Consider the following 19,209-nt stretch of genomic DNA (forward strand, 5'->3'; position numbering starts at 1 on the left):
TCAAATAAAACAAGAACATGGCAACAACACCTGCACTCAATATTATTTTGTTTTACATATTCACAGTTGTTTGAAGAACCCATACTGACATGAAATACTGTCGACACTTTAGAACCAGTAGAATGCAGAACAACAGACCTGTGCTGCAAAGATTACATACAATGCAAATAAATAAATATATGAATCAATATTTGTCTTGTTTTCCAGTAACAATATCCTTATTATATTTAAAATAAGATAAATTTATTTAAAAAGCAAGATTTCTTAATATATTTGTAAGGACGACCCACCGACAAAATGAAGGAATCCAATGGTGTGGGCTATAGTACACAATGAAGGTGTATTTGCGCTTCTGTAAAGTTCACTTTATTTTATTTTTTATTTAGTTTCGGTTTGGTTCTACCTCTGTGCTTAATCTGACTCCAATTTTAAATGATTTTTAAAATTTATACTAAGATTATTACTAATATAGTTTTGTTTTAATTTTGGTATGATTTAATTTTGGAGATTAAAAAAAAGAAGAAAATCAAGTTTATGGAAATTTTCTAGCACATGATCTTCAACCACTAAGCCAATTTTTTTTGTCAATTAATGTGTACATTACCTAATTTGTGATGTTTTTAATTATATTTTTTATTTGAATGCAGTGCAAATATCAATGTATGTGTAATAGTACAACATCAAAACTGAATATCTGAATTAAATAAGAAAGAAAGAAAATAAGATTTAGAGATGCTTCAGCTACTGAACTAGGTCAGACTTCCCCTGACTGCAGGTTCATTTACTGAGATGCAGCAACAGCAAGAGTTTGGATAAGTGCCAGTGATCGCTCAGAGGTTTGTTAGAGCTGGCGAACACCATGTGAATCCTGTTTTGCTGTGCCAAGAATACATGTTTGCCATTTAATTTGGTTTACTGGCTTCATGATGCAAAGTGCCAGAAAGCAGTTCAATGACAATGTTGTTTAAAGGCTATAGAAATGTCTCTCTGTAATTACATACATTAGCAGTAAATGGTAACCTAAATAATTTGGTTACCAACATTCTTCAAAATATCTTCCACAGAAGCTGTGTTCCACAGAAAAAAAGAAGTCACACGTGTAATAAAAAAAGTGAAAAAGTGAAAAAGTGATGAGGACGTCAAATATCTTTGATGAAGAATATTTTTTTTACAGAGTAGCCGTGACAAAGGAAAAAAACAGCACTTCGGATTCAATCGAAATGAATCACGAACATCCTAAGATCAAACATTTTATACACTTAGAGTGTACTACCCTAAATGTAACTGAATCTGCTCCTGTCATTACAGCTGTGGTCTGTATGTTAATTAAGTTCTGACACCCCTTTGTCTGAGGTGGTTCTGAGTGTTTGAAATAACTCTATCCGATGTGGATTATAATCACCATACAAGGCAGAAATATTTATAAGTGATGCAAAAGACTATGCGTGCTAGGCATTAATGTTACGCACGTCCTGATTTTGCTGAGTTAGACATATTTTGTTGACCCTGGAACAACATTTTACTCCAAAAATATATTCTGGACCATATCCCTACACCTAAACCTAACCTTAACCATGAGTAATCCCTAAAATCAGAGGAAATGATAGATGAATGACACTGATGTACAAGCACCAAACAGTGATTTTAAGCATAAACTTCACAAAATCTATAAACTGGTTCTTCAAATCTGATTGGTTAATCACAATGTTGTTCCAGGGACAACAAAGATGTTGTCCCGGGAACATGTCTCACTTGGTAAAATCAGGTTCTGCTTAATGTTACCATAGTAAACATGGTAAATGCGACCGGTTGAAGAAATCAGACGTCATCTTTTGATTCTTTATCAGAAGTGGGTAGGGGTTACATTTATGCTGTGTTCCAGGCAGGTTTTTGAGCTTGCAAGTCACAAGTTCAAACCACGACTCACAACTTTGTAGCGTTCCAGGCAAGTCACACTAAACTGCTTGAGCGCAAGGAATTGTAAAGACACTTGAGTGTTTGTAATAATAAAAACTCCATAATCATCGGGAAGAAGGAGGCGGGAACCGGCGGGCAATCAAACAAAGACTTTAATAACAAAATAAACACAAAACAGCACATCAGCCCCTCGCGGATGACTGATGCCCACAAATAAAAACCAAAACATAAAATAAAGCCCAGGCCTGGTCCTCTCTCGTCCTTCACTGTCGTCGCTCCAGTTTTATATCCTTCCATCTCCTTTGTGGGACTTGAGACCGGTGGTGGGTCGCAGGTGTCGCTCATTTCCCAATCACTCCACCGGCCTCACTCATTCCCACATCCCTCGGCCCCGCCCCACTCGTCACAGTGTTCAACCAGCTCTCTATGTTTTCTGTACAGAACAACCTCCAGGACAGCAACAAATCTGGCTTCAAAAGCAGCTACTCAACTGAGACTGCCCTGCTCTCGGTTACTGAAGCCCTGCGACTGGCAAGAAAAGCTTCAAAATCGTCAAAATCCTCAGTACTCATCTTGCTTCACAGACCATATTGCTACAACGACCCGGTCCTGCAGATTTGCCTTATACAACATTAGGAAGATTAGACCCTTCCTTGTTAGAGCAAGCCACCCAACTTCTTGTCCGAGCTCTTGTTCTCTCCAGACTGGACTATTGTAATGCTCTCCTGGCGGGACTTCCTGCATGTACTGTCAAGCCTCTGCAACTGATCCAGAATGCAGCAGTGAGGGTTTTCTTCAATGAGCCCAAAAAAAAAAATGTTACTCCTCTCCTCATCAGGTTACACTGGCTACCAATAGCCACTCGCATCAAATTCAAGGTACTGATGCTTGCCCACAAGACGACCACTGGCACGGCACCAATATACCTAAACTCACTAGTTCAAACTTATGGGCCCTCCAGAAGATTGCGTTCTGCGAGTGAACGATGCCTTGTGGTGCCATCCCAAAGAAGTTCAAAATCACTCTCACGGACCTTTTCCAGGACTGTGCCCAGCTGCTGGAATTACCTCCTCAATTCAAATCTCAATTCGAACAGCTGAGTCTTTACACATTTTCAAAAAACATCTAAAGACTCATCTTTTTCCCCTATAATTAACCAATTAATACAAGCACTTACCATTTCTTTTCTTGTCTATCATATTCTTGAAAAAAAAATGGTTACGTGTTCTGTGCTAGACTAACTGAGACTTGTCATGGCACTTGTATACTGTTGTTGTTCTCTTGTTGGTCTGATTGCTTCTATTGTTCTCATTTGTAAGTTGCTTTGGATAAAAGCATCTGCTAAATTATTAAATGTAAATGTAAATGTACCGTATCAGACCCGAACCAGACAAATTAAAGATTTGATCAGGAGCATGGTTGAAACATGAGGAGCCGAATTCCACAGTAAAGCTCAAGACACAGGATGCTCGTAAATAAAATCCATGCGCCAGCCAGTCTGAAACAAGCTAACCAACCAACTCTTTCACAGAACAGCTTTCAACATTAACACCATTAGAACAATTATTGACAATTTCAATTCGGAAAAGAGATTGTAAAATTTGGGGCAAGTAATCAAGATTGATGGTCAAAGAGATGGATAGTATGACCATCACATGTAAACCCATGATAGTAATCATAATCACAAGATCTTTGGATTGACTTCTCATACCTTAAACACAAGAACCCAGTCCATTGCTTGACTCCATATCATATATGTAACCCACACATTTGACTATCATGTTTCTAATTGCTTATTCTGTATGTCTTTTAATAACTAATGAATAGCTTAAGGATTCAGACCACGTGATTGATAAAATAACATATGATTTATGACACCCTATGCAAAGACAATATCTAATTGGTCAAAACAACATTTGACGTGTGCTTTCAGTTTTTGCTTTTAGTCGTGCTGGCTCTTAGCTTTTGCGCTTCGGCCTGCACACCTGCTGCTATTTAGCCACGATGAGAAGGAACACCACCTAGTCTTGTCAAACTTTACTTCTATTATTTGACTTTAGTTTCTTTTCTTTTCAGTTGAGAGTTTCGTGTTCTGAGTTAAGTTTTGTAAATTCGTGTCTCTGAGTCTGACCTCGAGTGCCCGTCTGAAACTACAGCCAGCCCACAACTCGGCATCGTTAGCCAACGCCCAACCACGGGCTTCCCAAGACACAGATTCAACGACTACTGAACTTCCAGCCATTTAGCAACCTTGGGAAACCCCCTTTTCCACTACGACAACAAAGGGAGCCCCCTTTACACAGTCAACACAAGTAATGTACCTCCAGACTGAGCTAAACTGGTGTATATAAAATAATTTTAACCTCATTGAGGAACTCAATGTGAGGGTTAATTTAGTGCTTGATTGTTGTTCATGTCTATGCAATTTCACTTATTGCTGTAGACTTGGTATTTCACATTTTCATTCTCATTATACTCATTCTTTCATAACTTCCTATCTTCCTGCAACTTGTGTGAATGTGTGAGTGCGTGTACTTATGTGTTAGATTAGTTTATGTCTTAGATTTATCGAATAAAGCCTTATTCATAATGAAAAGAGAAGTATCTTGTGTTTTGTGCTTACAAGTTAATGTCTTAAACTGCTGATCTTGTTACTGTGCTAAATTAATGGTATTTTCACTATACTTTGGATATTAATATCCATTGCTGAGTTGATGTTATACAGCTTGTTCAATGAATCGCTGTGTTCAGGTGTAAAACAGTGGTTCTGTCCAAATTCCCTTTAAAATCTTAAATGATTCCCTTTCAGCTAAATTGACCTGTTTCCCCTACACAGGTAATGTTCATAACGCTTTATTTCTGTGTGACTAATTTTCAATCCTGATAAATTAATTTATTATGATCAATGCATCACTTATTATAATAAAACATAAATGCTTTTGGATTTAAATATTTAACAAAGCATGCAAATCAACACTTTTATCATGTTTGTTTTGTGATCGCGCTAGTTCCAGTGACTTATTAGTTTTCTGATAACTTCTCTTTGTTGGTGAAATTATGGGGTTGCATGATGTTGTTTCTGAGAGGCGTGTAAAGGGCAGGTTTTAGTGAAGCGCAGTGGAGTTTCTGGCTCGACAGTAGAAACGCAGTGCTATTTTGGCCTCAGTGCTACTGGTCCAAGGCTATTAGCCCCATCTGACCGGTTTAAAACACTGGCTGGCACTGGTCCCACAGTGGAAAAGCGGCTAGTGTCCCATACCTGCTCCCATTCTACAGTTTGTCACCATTTGCTCGGGATGAGAACATCCCAAATGGCCTACAAACAACATGCCTGTTGACTTTCTTCTTCTCTATAATAATTAAGACATTTTGGGAAATGAGCATGATCAAACATTGTATTGTAGAGAGGAATCTCGGTCAGGGCAGATTTTAGATTCTTACAGTCTCCCCTCTTGGCCCAAAAGAAGCATCAGACTCACTCCAGTTACACAGATTACACCTTTCTTCAAGGGCAAGTGCCCAGTGGTGGTGAAGCCCTGGCTTAGGGTGTCCCCTCTGGACGGAGGAGAATCCTACCAGTCACTGGACCCACCCAATGCACACTGGTTATTATCCTATTCAATTAGGCAAAATGGTCATAAGGATTTTCTCCAATTTGGCAAAATGACATTAAAAAATATATATATATATTGGGGGGGGGGGGGGGGGGGGGTGATTGCTGTGGGGCTTTTGGGAGAAGAGCACTTGAGAACCATAACAGCAAAAGGGATTTTCTAAATGAATTAAGCATAATGACAGTATAAACCTGGCCAAAGGCCAAAGGAGCAAACACATCACTCAACAGGCAACATAGTGAGTGTGTGTCTGTCTTTGTTTATGTGTTTTTCTGTTTTCATTCTGTCACTTGCATTGTGTCCATTCTCTCAGTGTGGACGTCCTTTGTTCACATGTGTGAAATCAGTAGACAATGTTCTGCATTTCAGTATGCATATGTTTGTCTCTCTCTGGATGTCATGTGCAGAGAGTCTGTCTTTGTGCATTTCTCATTTCTTGTTCTCCATCTCAGTGATAAGACCACAGTCTCTGAAAATGGTTTGATCTCCCTGTTTCTCTTTTCCATTGCCCATTTATTTCAATTTGGGAAAAGTCCTTCTAGCTGTAGTTGCAATTTCTGAAGTTCCATCAGGTCAATCCATACCATTGTGGGTCTAAGGGTCTCAGGGTTTCTAGATCTAGTTTTCTTGATCACTTTGTCCTTTAAGAATTCCCTTCTCTTGTGGAAGTCCCCTGGCTCTACTGGCCCTGCTGGCCTTCTTGAAGTCCTTTTTCTTCTGGAAGTCCCCCATCTTTCTCCAAGAGAGGGTACACAATTCAAACAAACATCTGGATGCTTATACCTGAAACGAGATCAAAAAGAAGAGGTTTACCCCCCATCCCCCACAAGAATCTTTTCACATTCTAAACCGAAGCTACAGAAATTTAATCACAGAATGCAATTAAATAATTTCTCATTAATTAAGTTTAAATATTAATGCCATTAACACATTTCCCCAAAATGACAAAGAATCACACCCCTTTTGAACAAGAGCAAGACTGAATAAGGCTTAAACCTTGTACCATCCATGCATGGCAATGTTTTTCTTCTAAAATTTTGAAATATTTAAAGGAATGACCATAAAAAAATAATTTCAGATTGTAAAATTATTGATGTGTCTGTTGCTCTCCCATTTGTGTGTTTTTTTTTATTACAACAACAAAAAAGCTTATCATAAAAAAGGAAGATCACCACCCTTTTAATAGTAAACATATTTTCTAAAATATAATACTATCATAAAACTATTCCTACAATTCACATCAGCATCTTCTTGTAACTGAGCTACAGTCATACTGTTCATGAAGTGCTCTGTCTGGCAAGGTGTGAATGGCTTCTTCCTTATTTCCTGTCTACTAGGTTTCTAAACTTCAAAACTTCTAATCTTCTAAAGCAAATCATAATAGCTCATCCTTCTTTTGTGTAAAAAGTGACACTGTCTTGACTTGTTTCCCATACTTCCACAAACAAAATAAACAACTTCCTGATCTTTCCTAACTTTCTCTAAACAATGCCTTGCTATCTGACCATCCTTTCCACATACATGACAGACATGGCTTTGATGAGTTCTCTCGTTGTCTTGACAATGTTTAGCCATGTGAACAGCTTTTGAACATGCATAACAGAGAGTAACATCTTCTCAATTTACACTTTCTAATCTCTTTGGTCTCTGATGGAAACTGTTTGATAATCTAGAACATTCTCTCCTGCCAAAGGCAGGAACTGGTTGTCTAGATTCTGCAGCTTTCATTTGACTTCTTGCATTAAAATGCTGTGTCATTTGGGGAATTATTTGCTCTATGTTCCAATTTCCATTGTTACCTCAGATATCTTTCTTAAGTTAACCAAATTAGTTCCAGCAAGTCTAAGTAGAGCTTCTCTCCTTGCACCTTTGCCTGATATTTTTATCAGGGTCAAAAGTACCCACTGCTTTAACAAGACTTTGAAAGTCCATATAAAAACAGATGTCTAACAGCTTGGCCATTTTAATTTCTTTGATCAAGAACTCTCTTGTTTCCATTCATTCTTGTTTGCATGGGTGCTATTTGGAATCTCACAGAATCATCTGAAATATTATATCGTTGACTAAAGGCTTCCTTGCAGTTGTTTAGCAACTTGTTTTCTGTTTTTCTTACTGAGCTGTGCTTAGTGATATATTTAACTATCAGCTCTTCCATTTTCACAGTCTTATTAAATTAACTTCAGCAATTTAATAAGCTTTATTCTTTCACTTCACTGACTGAACATTATGTAGCTTCTTTAAGATACCTGTTGGTCTAATTATTCACAGCTCCTCTGCTTTGGACGCAGTGAGTAAAACCGACACACTGCTTCAGGCTTCTGAACTAAATTGTTCACTGCTTCTGAAACGGCCACACTCTGTCGGGCCTTAAATGTCACTACACAAAACTGTTAAAAATGTAACACTGTCACAGTAAGATGGACAAAACCACACTACTTCAGGTTTTATGTTATATTTTTAAAACAGTTTACTCAGCCACAGTACTTTGGGCAAAACCACACTGCTTCAGGCTTTAAACTTCACAGACTCATGGTGCATCAGACTCACTATACTATAATACGCAACTGCTATGAAATTTTTCTGTGACCACACGGCTTCGGATCAATTTAGTTACTTTAGAATTTAATCAGAATTATAACAACTCACATTGGATGACATTAGTAACTTACACCTTTGTTTCAGTTACTTTAGAGACAATAGGTCTATACAAATCTGCCTCCATCAGGTTGATTCAATTACTTTAGAATCTTAACAGAATTATAAGAGACCAACACCAAGTTTCAGTTACTTTAGAAAATTAAGCAATGAAATCACCACTTTAGGTTATGCGCCAAAACGCGCTGTTTATCTGTATGTCCCCTTTAAATGGAAATGAGCTGCTACTCCCGCCTCTCTTTTCAGAAGAGTGCAGAGCTTCAAGAGCTCATGCTACCACAGTTGCACAAGCATCAATTACACAAGCATATTATGCCTGATATTATAATGAGCAGCCTTAATGGGGAGTGGAACTCGCTCATTCAGCTCTCGGGTGGATGATTGTGCTTTTCCCACTGTTAAGCACTCCTCTCTCACTGGGCACGCTCTGAGGTGTGTGTCCATGCATGTGATCTTGTGATTGCGGTCCCGTGCTGCATGTGATCACACATGATCTGGTGGACAGGCTGGAGACAGCTCCTCCTATCTCCACCCGTGTTCCCTAGATCCAGAGCTCGTTCTCAAGGCTTGGAAGTCCGTGCTGCATTTCTTCCCCCTCTAAATGAGAGCTTGCTGCAGCGGCAAATAAAATGAAATATTTATCTGACTATGAGACATTAGATATACAGGGGCTCTTGGGATAAAGATTTCTCGAGTGAGAGCACGTGTTTACCTCTCTTCCTCTGAGGAGGTTGAGGTTGTCAGCAAGGGCTGCTGGGCGGGTGCAGTCCCAACCCTCTCGTGTTTCAACCCCTTGTGCTGGGGATGTCACTTCTTGTACCCCACAGAGTCTAGAGTCAGAGTGGCGCTCCCAGGTTTGTGACTCGAGAGACATCGCACTCTCCCTTCTGGTTCTCTCTCTGACTCGTCCAGCCCCATTAATTGCTCTGCTCCCAGCAGTTCTGGAGAGAGTGCGCTGGGATGGGGACCTTCTGCTGTTAGTAACCCCATTCTGGCCGGGCCGAGTATGGTTCTCTGACCTGAATTCCCTCTTAGATGGCTCTCCAGGGGAGATTGAAAGTCTGGCAGTGTGAACATAGTTGTTCCCAAAGTGTCCTCCGATGCAGCTCGAGTTCCTGAAGAGGAACGTCTCAGGTCACACATGTAACCATGGTTCCTCAAGGGAACCATACGCTGCATATAGTTGTCATACTTTATGTAACTGTCATCAACGTATACACAAACAGAGAGATCCAATTGCAGTGTTTATTAGGGAGAATCCAAAAATCGTAGTCCAGACAGGCAAGAGGTCAATATTAACAAAAGTAGTCCAAAAAACAAGAAACATGAAAAACACTAGGGAACACGAGAAAGCAGGGTGACATAAACCAAGGACTCCATGAAACAGATAGAAACAGATCAGGTATATATGGACAGGTGAAAATGATGAAAGTGGGGACAGCTGAGTGCAATTAACAGGTGTGCAATTAACAGTGATGAATCGGACAAAGGCTTGTGGGAAATGTAGTGCCTGCAGTGGGGTGACTCTATGGGGAAGTGAGACCACTAGTGGACACCCAGGGAAACACAGATCAGACACTCTGACAGTAACAAGCTTGCTTCATTCCTAATGCCAGTTTCACCTCACATGCTTTTAAGCTTCCTGGTCACTATGTCATGCCACCCATGACATCTCGCCCATCTGTTGGACTGATTACATAGAGGTTCAGAGCCGGTCACACTTAAGGCCGTTCCCAAAGCTTCCTCCGACACAGCATCTCGTTCCCTTGAAGAACCATAGTTACATGCCTAACCTGAGATGAACTGGTAGTGTGGAGAGACTGTTCATGATTTTTTGGAATGATAAAACAATGAGTGAGTGGATTTTTACCATTATAGGCTGGTTGTTTTCACACACTGCAGCCACACAACTGTTTCTCTTTTCCATTGCCCATTTATTTCAATTTGGGAAAAGTCCTTCTAGCTGTAGTTGCAATTTCTGAAGTTCCATCAGGTCAATCCATACCATTGTGGGTCTAAGGGTCTCAGGGTTTCTAGATCTAGTTTTCTTGATCACTTTGTCCTTTAAGAATTCCCTTCTCTTGTGGAAGTCCCCTGGCTCTACTGGCCCTGCTGGCCTTCTTGAAGTCCTTTTTCTTCTGGAAGTCCCCCATCTTTCTCCAAGAGAGGGTACACAATTCAAACAAACATCTGGATGCTTATACCTGAAACGAGATCAAAAAGAAGAGGTTTACCCCCCATCCCCCACAAGAATCTTTTCACATTCTAAACCGAAGCTACAGAAATTTAATCACAGAATGCAATTAAATAATTTCTCATTAATTAAGTTTAAATATTAATGCCATTAACACATTTCCCCAAAATGACAAAGAATCACACCCCTTTTGAACAAGAGCAAGACTGAATAAGGCTTAAACCTTGTACCATCCATGCATGGCAATGTTTTTCTTCTAAAATTTTGAAATATTTAAAGGAATGACCATAAAAAAATAATTTCAGATTGTAAAATTATTGATGTGTCTGTTGCTCTCCCATTTGTGTGTTTTTTTTTATTACAACAACAAAAAAGCTTATCATAAAAAAGGAAGATCACCACCCTTTTAATAGTAAACATATTTTCTAAAATATAATACTATCATAAAACTATTCCTACAATTCACATCAGCATCTTCTTGTAACTGAGCTACAGTCATACTGTTCATGAAGTGCTCTGTCTGGCAAGGTGTGAATGGCTTCTTCCTTATTTCCTGTCTACTAGGTTTCTAAACTTCAAAACTTCTAATCTTCTAAAGCAAATCATAATAGCTCATCCTTCTTTTGTGTAAAAAGTGACACTGTCTTGACTTGTTTCCCATACTTCCACAAACAAAATAAACAACTTCCTGATCTTTCCTAACTTTCTCTAAACAATGCCTTGCTATCTGACCATCCTTTCCACATACATGACAGACATGGCTTTGATGAGTTCTCTCGTTGTCTTGACAATGTTTAGCCATGTGAACAGCTTTTGAACATGCATAACAGAGAGTAACATCTTCTCAATTTACACTTTCTAATCTCTTTGGTCTCTGATGGAAACTGTTTGATAATCTAGAACATTCTCTCCTGCCAAAGGCAGGAACTGGTTGTCTAGATTCTGCAGCTTTCATTTGACTTCTTGCATTAAAATGCTGTGTCATTTGGGGAATTATTTGCTCTATGTTCCAATTTCCATTGTTACCTCAGATATCTTTCTTAAGTTAACCAAATTAGTTCCAGCAAGTCTAAGTAGAGCTTCTCTCCTTGCACCTTTGCCTGATATTTTTATCAGGGTCAAAAGTACCCACTGCTTTAACAAGACTTTGAAAGTCCATATAAAAACAGATGTCTAACAGCTTGGCCATTTTAATTTCTTTGATCAAGAACTCTCTTGTTTCCATTCATTCTTGTTTGCATGGGTGCTATTTGGAATCTCACAGAATCATCTGAAATATTATATCGTTGACTAAAGGCTTCCTTGCAGTTGTTTAGCAACTTGTTTTCTGTTTTTCTTACTGAGCTGTGCTTAGTGATATATTTAACTATCAGCTCTTCCATTTTCACAGTCTTATTAAATTAACTTCAGCAATTTAATAAGCTTTATTCTTTCACTTCACTGACTGAACATTATGTAGCTTCTTTAAGATACCTGTTGGTCTAATTATTCACAGCTCCTCTGCTTTGGACGCAGTGAGTAAAACCGACACACTGCTTCAGGCTTCTGAACTAAATTGTTCACTGCTTCTGAAACGGCCACACTCTGTCGGGCCTTAAATGTCACTACACAAAACTGTTAAAAATGTAACACTGTCACAGTAAGATGGACAAAACCACACTACTTCAGGTTTTATGTTATATTTTTAAAACAGTTTACTCAGCCACAGTACTTTGGGCAAAACCACACTGCTTCAGGCTTTAAACTTCACAGACTCATGGTGCATCAGACTCACTATACTATAATACGCAACTGCTATGAAATTTTTCTGTGACCACACGGCTTCGGATCAATTTAGTTACTTTAGAATTTAATCAGAATTATAACAACTCACATTGGATGACATTAGTAACTTACACCTTTGTTTCAGTTACTTTAGAGACAATAGGTCTATACAAATCTGCCTCCATCAGGTTGATTCAATTACTTTAGAATCTTAACAGAATTATAAGAGACCAACACCAAGTTTCAGTTACTTTAGAAAATTAAGCAATGAAATCACCACTTTAGGTTATGCGCCAAAACGCGCTGTTTATCTGTATGTCCCCTTTAAATGGAAATGAGCTGCTACTCCCGCCTCTCTTTTCAGAAGAGTGCAGAGCTTCAAGAGCTCATGCTACCACAGTTGCACAAGCATCAATTACACAAGCATATTATGCCTGATATTATAATGAGCAGCCTTAATGGGGAGTGGAACTCGCTCATTCAGCTCTCGGGTGGATGATTGTGCTTTTCCCACTGTTAAGCACTCCTCTCTCACTGGGCACGCTCTGAGGTGTGTGTCCATGCATGTGATCTTGTGATTGCGGTCCCGTGCTGCATGTGATCACACATGATCTGGTGGACAGGCTGGAGACAGCTCCTCCTATCTCCACCCGTGTTCCCTAGATCCAGAGCTCGTTCTCAAGGCTTGGAAGTCCGTGCTGCATTTCTTCCCCCTCTAAATGAGAGCTTGCTGCAGCGGCAAATAAAATGAAATATTTATCTGACTATGAGACATTAGATATACAGGGGCTCTTGGGATAAAGATTTCTCGAGTGAGAGCACGTGTTTACCTCTCTTCCTCTGAGGAGGTTGAGGTTGTCAGCAAGGGCTGCTGGGCGGGTGCAGTCCCAACCCTCTCGTGTTTCAACCCCTTGTGCTGGGGATGTCACTTCTTGTACCCCACAGAGTCTAGAGTCAGAGTGGCGCTCCCAGGTTTGTGACTCGAGAGACATCGCACTCTCCCTTCTGGTTCTCTCTCTGACTCGTCCAGCCCCATTAATTGCTCTGCTCCCAGCAGTTCTGGAGAGAGTGCGCTGGGATGGGGACCTTCTGCTGTTAGTAACCCCATTCTGGCCGGGCCGAGTATGGTTCTCTGACCTGAATTCCCTCTTAGATGGCTCTCCAGGGGAGATTGAAAGTCTGGCAGTGTGAACATAGTTGTTCCCAAAGTGTCCTCCGATGCAGCTCGAGTTCCTGAAGAGGAACGTCTCAGGTCACACATGTAACCATGGTTCCTCAAGGGAACCATACGCTGCATATAGTTGTCATACTTTATGTAACTGTCATCAACGTATACACAAACAGAGAGATCCAATTGCAGTGTTTATTAGGGAGAATCCAAAAATCGTAGTCCAGACAGGCAAGAGGTCAATATTAACAAAAGTAGTCCAAAAAACAAGAAACATGAAAAACACTAGGGAACACGAGAAAGCAGGGTGACATAAACCAAGGACTCCATGAAACAGATAGAAACAGATCAGGTATATATGGACAGGTGAAAATGATGAAAGTGGGGACAGCTGAGTGCAATTAACAGGTGTGCAATTAACAGTGATGAATCGGACAAAGGCTTGTGGGAAATGTAGTGCCTGCAGTGGGGTGACTCTATGGGGAAGTGAGACCACTAGTGGACACCCAGGGAAACACAGATCAGACACTCTGACAGTAACAAGCTTGCTTCATTCCTAATGCCAGTTTCACCTCACATGCTTTTAAGCTTCCTGGTCACTATGTCATGCCACCCATGACATCTCGCCCATCTGTTGGACTGATTACATAGAGGTTCAGAGCCGGTCACACTTAAGGCTGTTCCCAAAGCTTCCTCCGACACAGCATCTCGTTCCCTTGAAGAACCATAGTTACATGCCTAACCTGAGATGAACTGGTAGTGTGGAGAGACTGTTCATGATTTTTTGGAATGATAAAACAATGAGTGAGTGGATTTTTACCATTATAGGCTGGTTGTTTTCACACACTGCAGCCACACAACTGTTCAAACACCTTATAAAAGTGATTTTTGTATTCTATGGCACCTTTAAGAACTCCTCTTGCTAATACTGACTAAACAAAATTCTCTCGAGTCCTTAAAATTTTATTTTCTAGATTTTTTTAAATGAGGTGGGTTTCCTGACAAAACAACATAAAAGATAGAAACCACTTTTCTTAACTTTCCCCACTTTTTTCAGAAATGCCTCACTGGGTGACTCGCCAATGTAAGTAAAAGTGATGAGGACGTTGAAAATCTTGATGAAGATGTTTATTGCAGCATAGCAGTGACAAAGTACATGTAGTAGGCTACCTTGGGTTCAACGGAGTCAGAATGAACCCAGAACATCCTAAGTTTTTATACATTTTCAGTTTACGACCCTTCATGTAAATAAAGTTGCTCCTGTCGTTACAGTTGTGGTCTGTATGTAAGTTTTGACACCCCTTTGTCTGAGGTGGTTCTCAGTGTCCCACACCTGCTCCCTTTCTACAGTTGGTCACCATTTGCTCAGGATTATCCCAAATGATCTACAAACAACATGCCTGTTGACTTTCTTCTCTATAATAATTAAGCCATTTTGGGAAATCAGCATGATCAAACATATCTGTTAAATGTAATGTCACATTTTACAAGCCTGGCCCACAGCTGTTGACGGACACTGCCATATTAGAAGAGATCCCACACTGAGTGAGCCATGTTTATCTTCACTCTTGAGCATTTAAAAGCATGTCTTCTTATTAGAGGTACAACAATTATTCATTCAAGAACAGAGAGTGATTTTCTGTTTTTATTTTGTTTTTGGGTCATATTAACAGCATAGACAGCAGTATACTGTATATTTACTTCTGTAACTTAAAGGGTTAGTTCACCCCAAAATGAAAATTCTGCCATTAATTACTCACCCACGTTTTCCAAACCTGTGAGACCTTTGTTCATCATTTGAACACAGATTGAGATATTTTTGATAAAACTAGAGAGCTCTCTGACCTTGCATAGACAGCAACTGTAATATTCCCATGTCCAGAAAAGTAGAGAAGAATTGTTAAATAAAGTAATTATTTATGTTTTCTTTGCACACAAAAAGTATTCTCGTAGCTTTGCAAAATTGAGCCGCTGATGTCACATGGACTGTTTTACAGATGTTCTTTTACTACTTTTCTGGGCCTGGGAACATTACAGTTGCGTTCCCGTCTACACAGGGTCAGAGAGCTCTGCACGATATATATGATAATCAAAACCAAACAGATGTTTTTTAGTGGAGTATCTGAGGTACCAGCTGTAAAAGCACAGCTCTATTCTGGAAAAAAAGGGACTGAGAGCAGAAGCTAATTTGCATTTAAATATACATGCACAAAAACAGCCTGTTTCTGCTTCCAGTCAAAATAGTAATTTTCAAAGTGATATAATAAATTATCTGTGGGCTACTTTGAGATGAAACTCCACAGACACATTCTGGGGACACCTGAGATTTATTTACAGCTAATAAAAAGAGGCATAATATGTGCCCTTTAAAGCCCTAGAAGTCCTGAAAGGGGAACAACACTTCAGTTTAAAGCAGTTTAAATGTTCCTGGAGCTGATGACCTGAATCAGATATGTTTGATTAACATGCATAATATGCAGTGTTGGGGCCCCTTCAAGAACATGGTTGGGAACCACTCGTTTAACTACAAAAATTTTTGTCTTTGAGTCCACTGACATCCCAAAAGTGCTTAAGTGCTTTGCTTTTACCTGTGTACCCTCTACTTGTTTTTGGACACCCCAACTGTCAGGCTGATAGGATTTCTGATTGAATTCTGCAGATCGGGTCTTTCGGATAACTTGTTTCAGTGGATGGATGCACCTGCTGGTGTACTGAATAAACCGGTTCGCTGAAAAGTACAAAAACATGCTGTAGATTGCAAATACAAAAAATATTACATCACATTTTCTCAGTTATTATCAAGTTTTTGCTAGACAATAGCATTTCCTATTGTATTATCTGAAATGGAATTGTGAATGACAACTGATCGTTATCATATTTCCTCTATTTGCCACTGTCTTCTCCTCTGCTTTAACCTTTATTGATGAGTAACCATAAATGGGTCAGTCATCTCAGCAGCTCTCAGCGGTATGCTGTGGTAAGTCATGCCCTGACAAACAGCATTTATTCTTAGTTTTGCAATTTTCTTAAATATTTTTCTAAAATAGACTTTATTGGTAGCATTGAAGCCTTATAATTAAGTTACTTCTGTTACTGAATAAAGCAGGAACTAATGTAATAAAATAACGTTTGTTTTGATATATTGGTCTGAAGTTATGCAAAAGTCTAAAAATAAGACTAAAATACAGCTCATGTAAATAATTTTCATCTCGTAGAAAGGCAGTGTCAGTCTTCTGAAGGCACTTTGCATTAGCTTCCTGTATTCATAGTTTCCATGTGTCAACACATCCCTATAGAATGTTTTTTCCACTGCCTGCCGGTTATATACTAGGTAGTAAGTAGGGGTGTAACGGTTCACAAAAAGTATGTTTTTTTTTTTTTTTACAATGAACAATGATGGAGCTATTCTTTACCCATCTTCTATGGTGTTTTCTTAGCAGCATACTGTATAAAACAAAAACAGCTCCTTATAAAAAAAATGAAAATGTTATATTAGTTATGAACAAATACAAAGATGTAACTTTTTATATGGAACTCTATAACTCTTTATATTGAGTGTGTTTTTACTCAATTGGTTCTCTATAGGGCTTATGTTTTTTGGAACAAAGCAGGAATTACGGTCTGTCTGAAATGGGCTCGTGAAGGAATATTGTAACGGGGCTCAATTACATTAAGCATGTTCTTAAAACCTACGTTTTCCACTACAGAGTAAGGCGCTCGCACACTCAGTACGCGCTGAAGGCTCGTTGCAAAATGGCTAATGCGTTTAACAGACCAGAAATAGAAGATCCTCCAATAACCAACAGGTCTGGTGTTTGGGTGCACTTTGGATTCCCTGTAAGCTATAATGGTGATGATAGAATGAATGGTAAATATAAGGTCTCATATCCGCGGCTATAACGTAAATGTAGCCTACCAATCGCCGTGGTGATGTCTTTTGCCCTGTTTGAATCCGTTGGAAATGTCTGTCTAAATGCTGCGGGGATAGTTTGTTGCATGTATGTTTTTCCTTTTTTCCGTCTTTTCCCAGATACTGACACACTAAGGTGATGTCGGCGTAAATGAGTTGACATGTTTCAAGTATTCCCGCTGGTGTTTTTTTTTTTTTTTTGTATTCCCGCTGGTGTACCCTAGATGCGACACAGTGGCGGCTGCTGGTCTTTCAAAGAGGGGAAGCTCATTTTCGGCCTACATTATAACCCTCTGATGGTATTCATTTGTAGTGACACTCGGGGTCTTTTTGACCCCAGACAATAACATTTAATTTTGTAATAGAACAATATTTTTATTTTTTACAAATATAATTTTACTCTGTTCATTTATGTTTTTACTAAACATTTGTACAGATTTTGAAAGATTTAAATCTTTTAAATTTCTATAAATAAATAAATATTTATTTAAATAGGCTTTTTTACAAAAAAAAAAAAAAAAAAAGCATTTCAGGTAAAAATCACTTCATAAAAGACCCAGATTTCTAACTTTCATACATGGGGATACCATGGATAATTTTATAAGGTTTAATGTAAGATTTGTGCCAATTTTTTTGGAAAATTCAGTTTAAAATTGTAAAAAATAAATCACTTTAAACACTAGATGGCTATAGTGTTTGTTAATGTTGAAATATTGCCGCAGTTTGTCTTTCGAATACACTTGAGAAATCCACGATCATGGGACTGAGCGCGAGACAGCTTCACCGACTTCTTATAGTACAGACCGATGTCAGTCAAAAGGAGATGCAGTTTGACAGATCGACAGATCCTCCAATCATCACGGGGAAGCACGGAGTCCGGACCCATATGCGGGACATAATCGCAGCATTTATCCAATGACTGTCTAGCTTCGGAGCACTGAAAAAAACTGTTCAAAGCAGCCCCATTGAAGTCAATGGACGCTCGGCTTCAACAGGGAAATGCACTGTGACGGTATGGGAATGTATGAGAAGAAAATCGAGTCAGCCGACATGTAGCTGGTTAACACAATACACAATAGTACATATTTTACCGTTATTATTTTGACATTAGAGGGGAAGCCGAGCTTCCCTTGCAGTCTTAAAGAAATCCCCACTGATGCGACATATCGTTGTTGTTTTTTATCCACCACTCTCTTGCCATCACCATTATAGCTTACAGGGAATCCAAAGTGCACCCAAACACCAGACCTGTTGGTTATTGGAGGATCTTCTATTTCTGGTCTGTTAAACGCATTGGCCATTTTGCAACGCGCCTTCAGCGTGTAGCTATTACTGAGTGAGCGAGCGCCTGACTGAGTAGCCTAACATAAACATATAAGTTGGTGTTTTTTTCTTCTTCGGGGGTGTCAGAGGCATTGCCTGTTACGTCGTTTGGGTTATTGGGCTACCTTGTTGAACGCATATCATTATATTTCACAATTTGTTTTATTTTCCAAATATAATTAATTAGTCCAACGAACCGTTCGGTCCATAATGCGTACCGCGTACCGAACCGAAAGCCTCGTACCGAACGGTTCAATACGAATACGCGTATCGTTACACCCCTAGTAGTAAGTATTAATGTATTAAGACAGTGATATTACAAGACCAATTTTAGCAAACATCATATTGATGATGTATACTATACAGGCAAGTGTATATGCCCAAAATATGTATGCAATACATTAAATTGCACCTTAAGCATTGCTCTTTGAAAACCATTAAAACTATTGCTGTTCATTTGGAAATGTTGCATGCGCATTAAAATGTTTATGTAACAACTGCATATGCTTCTAAAAAAGGAAAAAATGAACTGGTAGTAATTGATTTGATGTTTTTTTCTTCAAACCGTTTTAGCACAAATAAGTATCATGATTAAAAAATTTATTTATTAAGTTACTGTATTTCATTGTTATGAAGACTGAAGCCACGTTCTAATTAATACTGC

The sequence above is a fragment of the Carassius carassius genome, chromosome 15 (genome assembly GCF_963082965.1).
Source record: "Carassius carassius chromosome 15, fCarCar2.1, whole genome shotgun sequence".
Taxonomy (NCBI): Eukaryota; Metazoa; Chordata; class Actinopteri; order Cypriniformes; family Cyprinidae; genus Carassius; species Carassius carassius.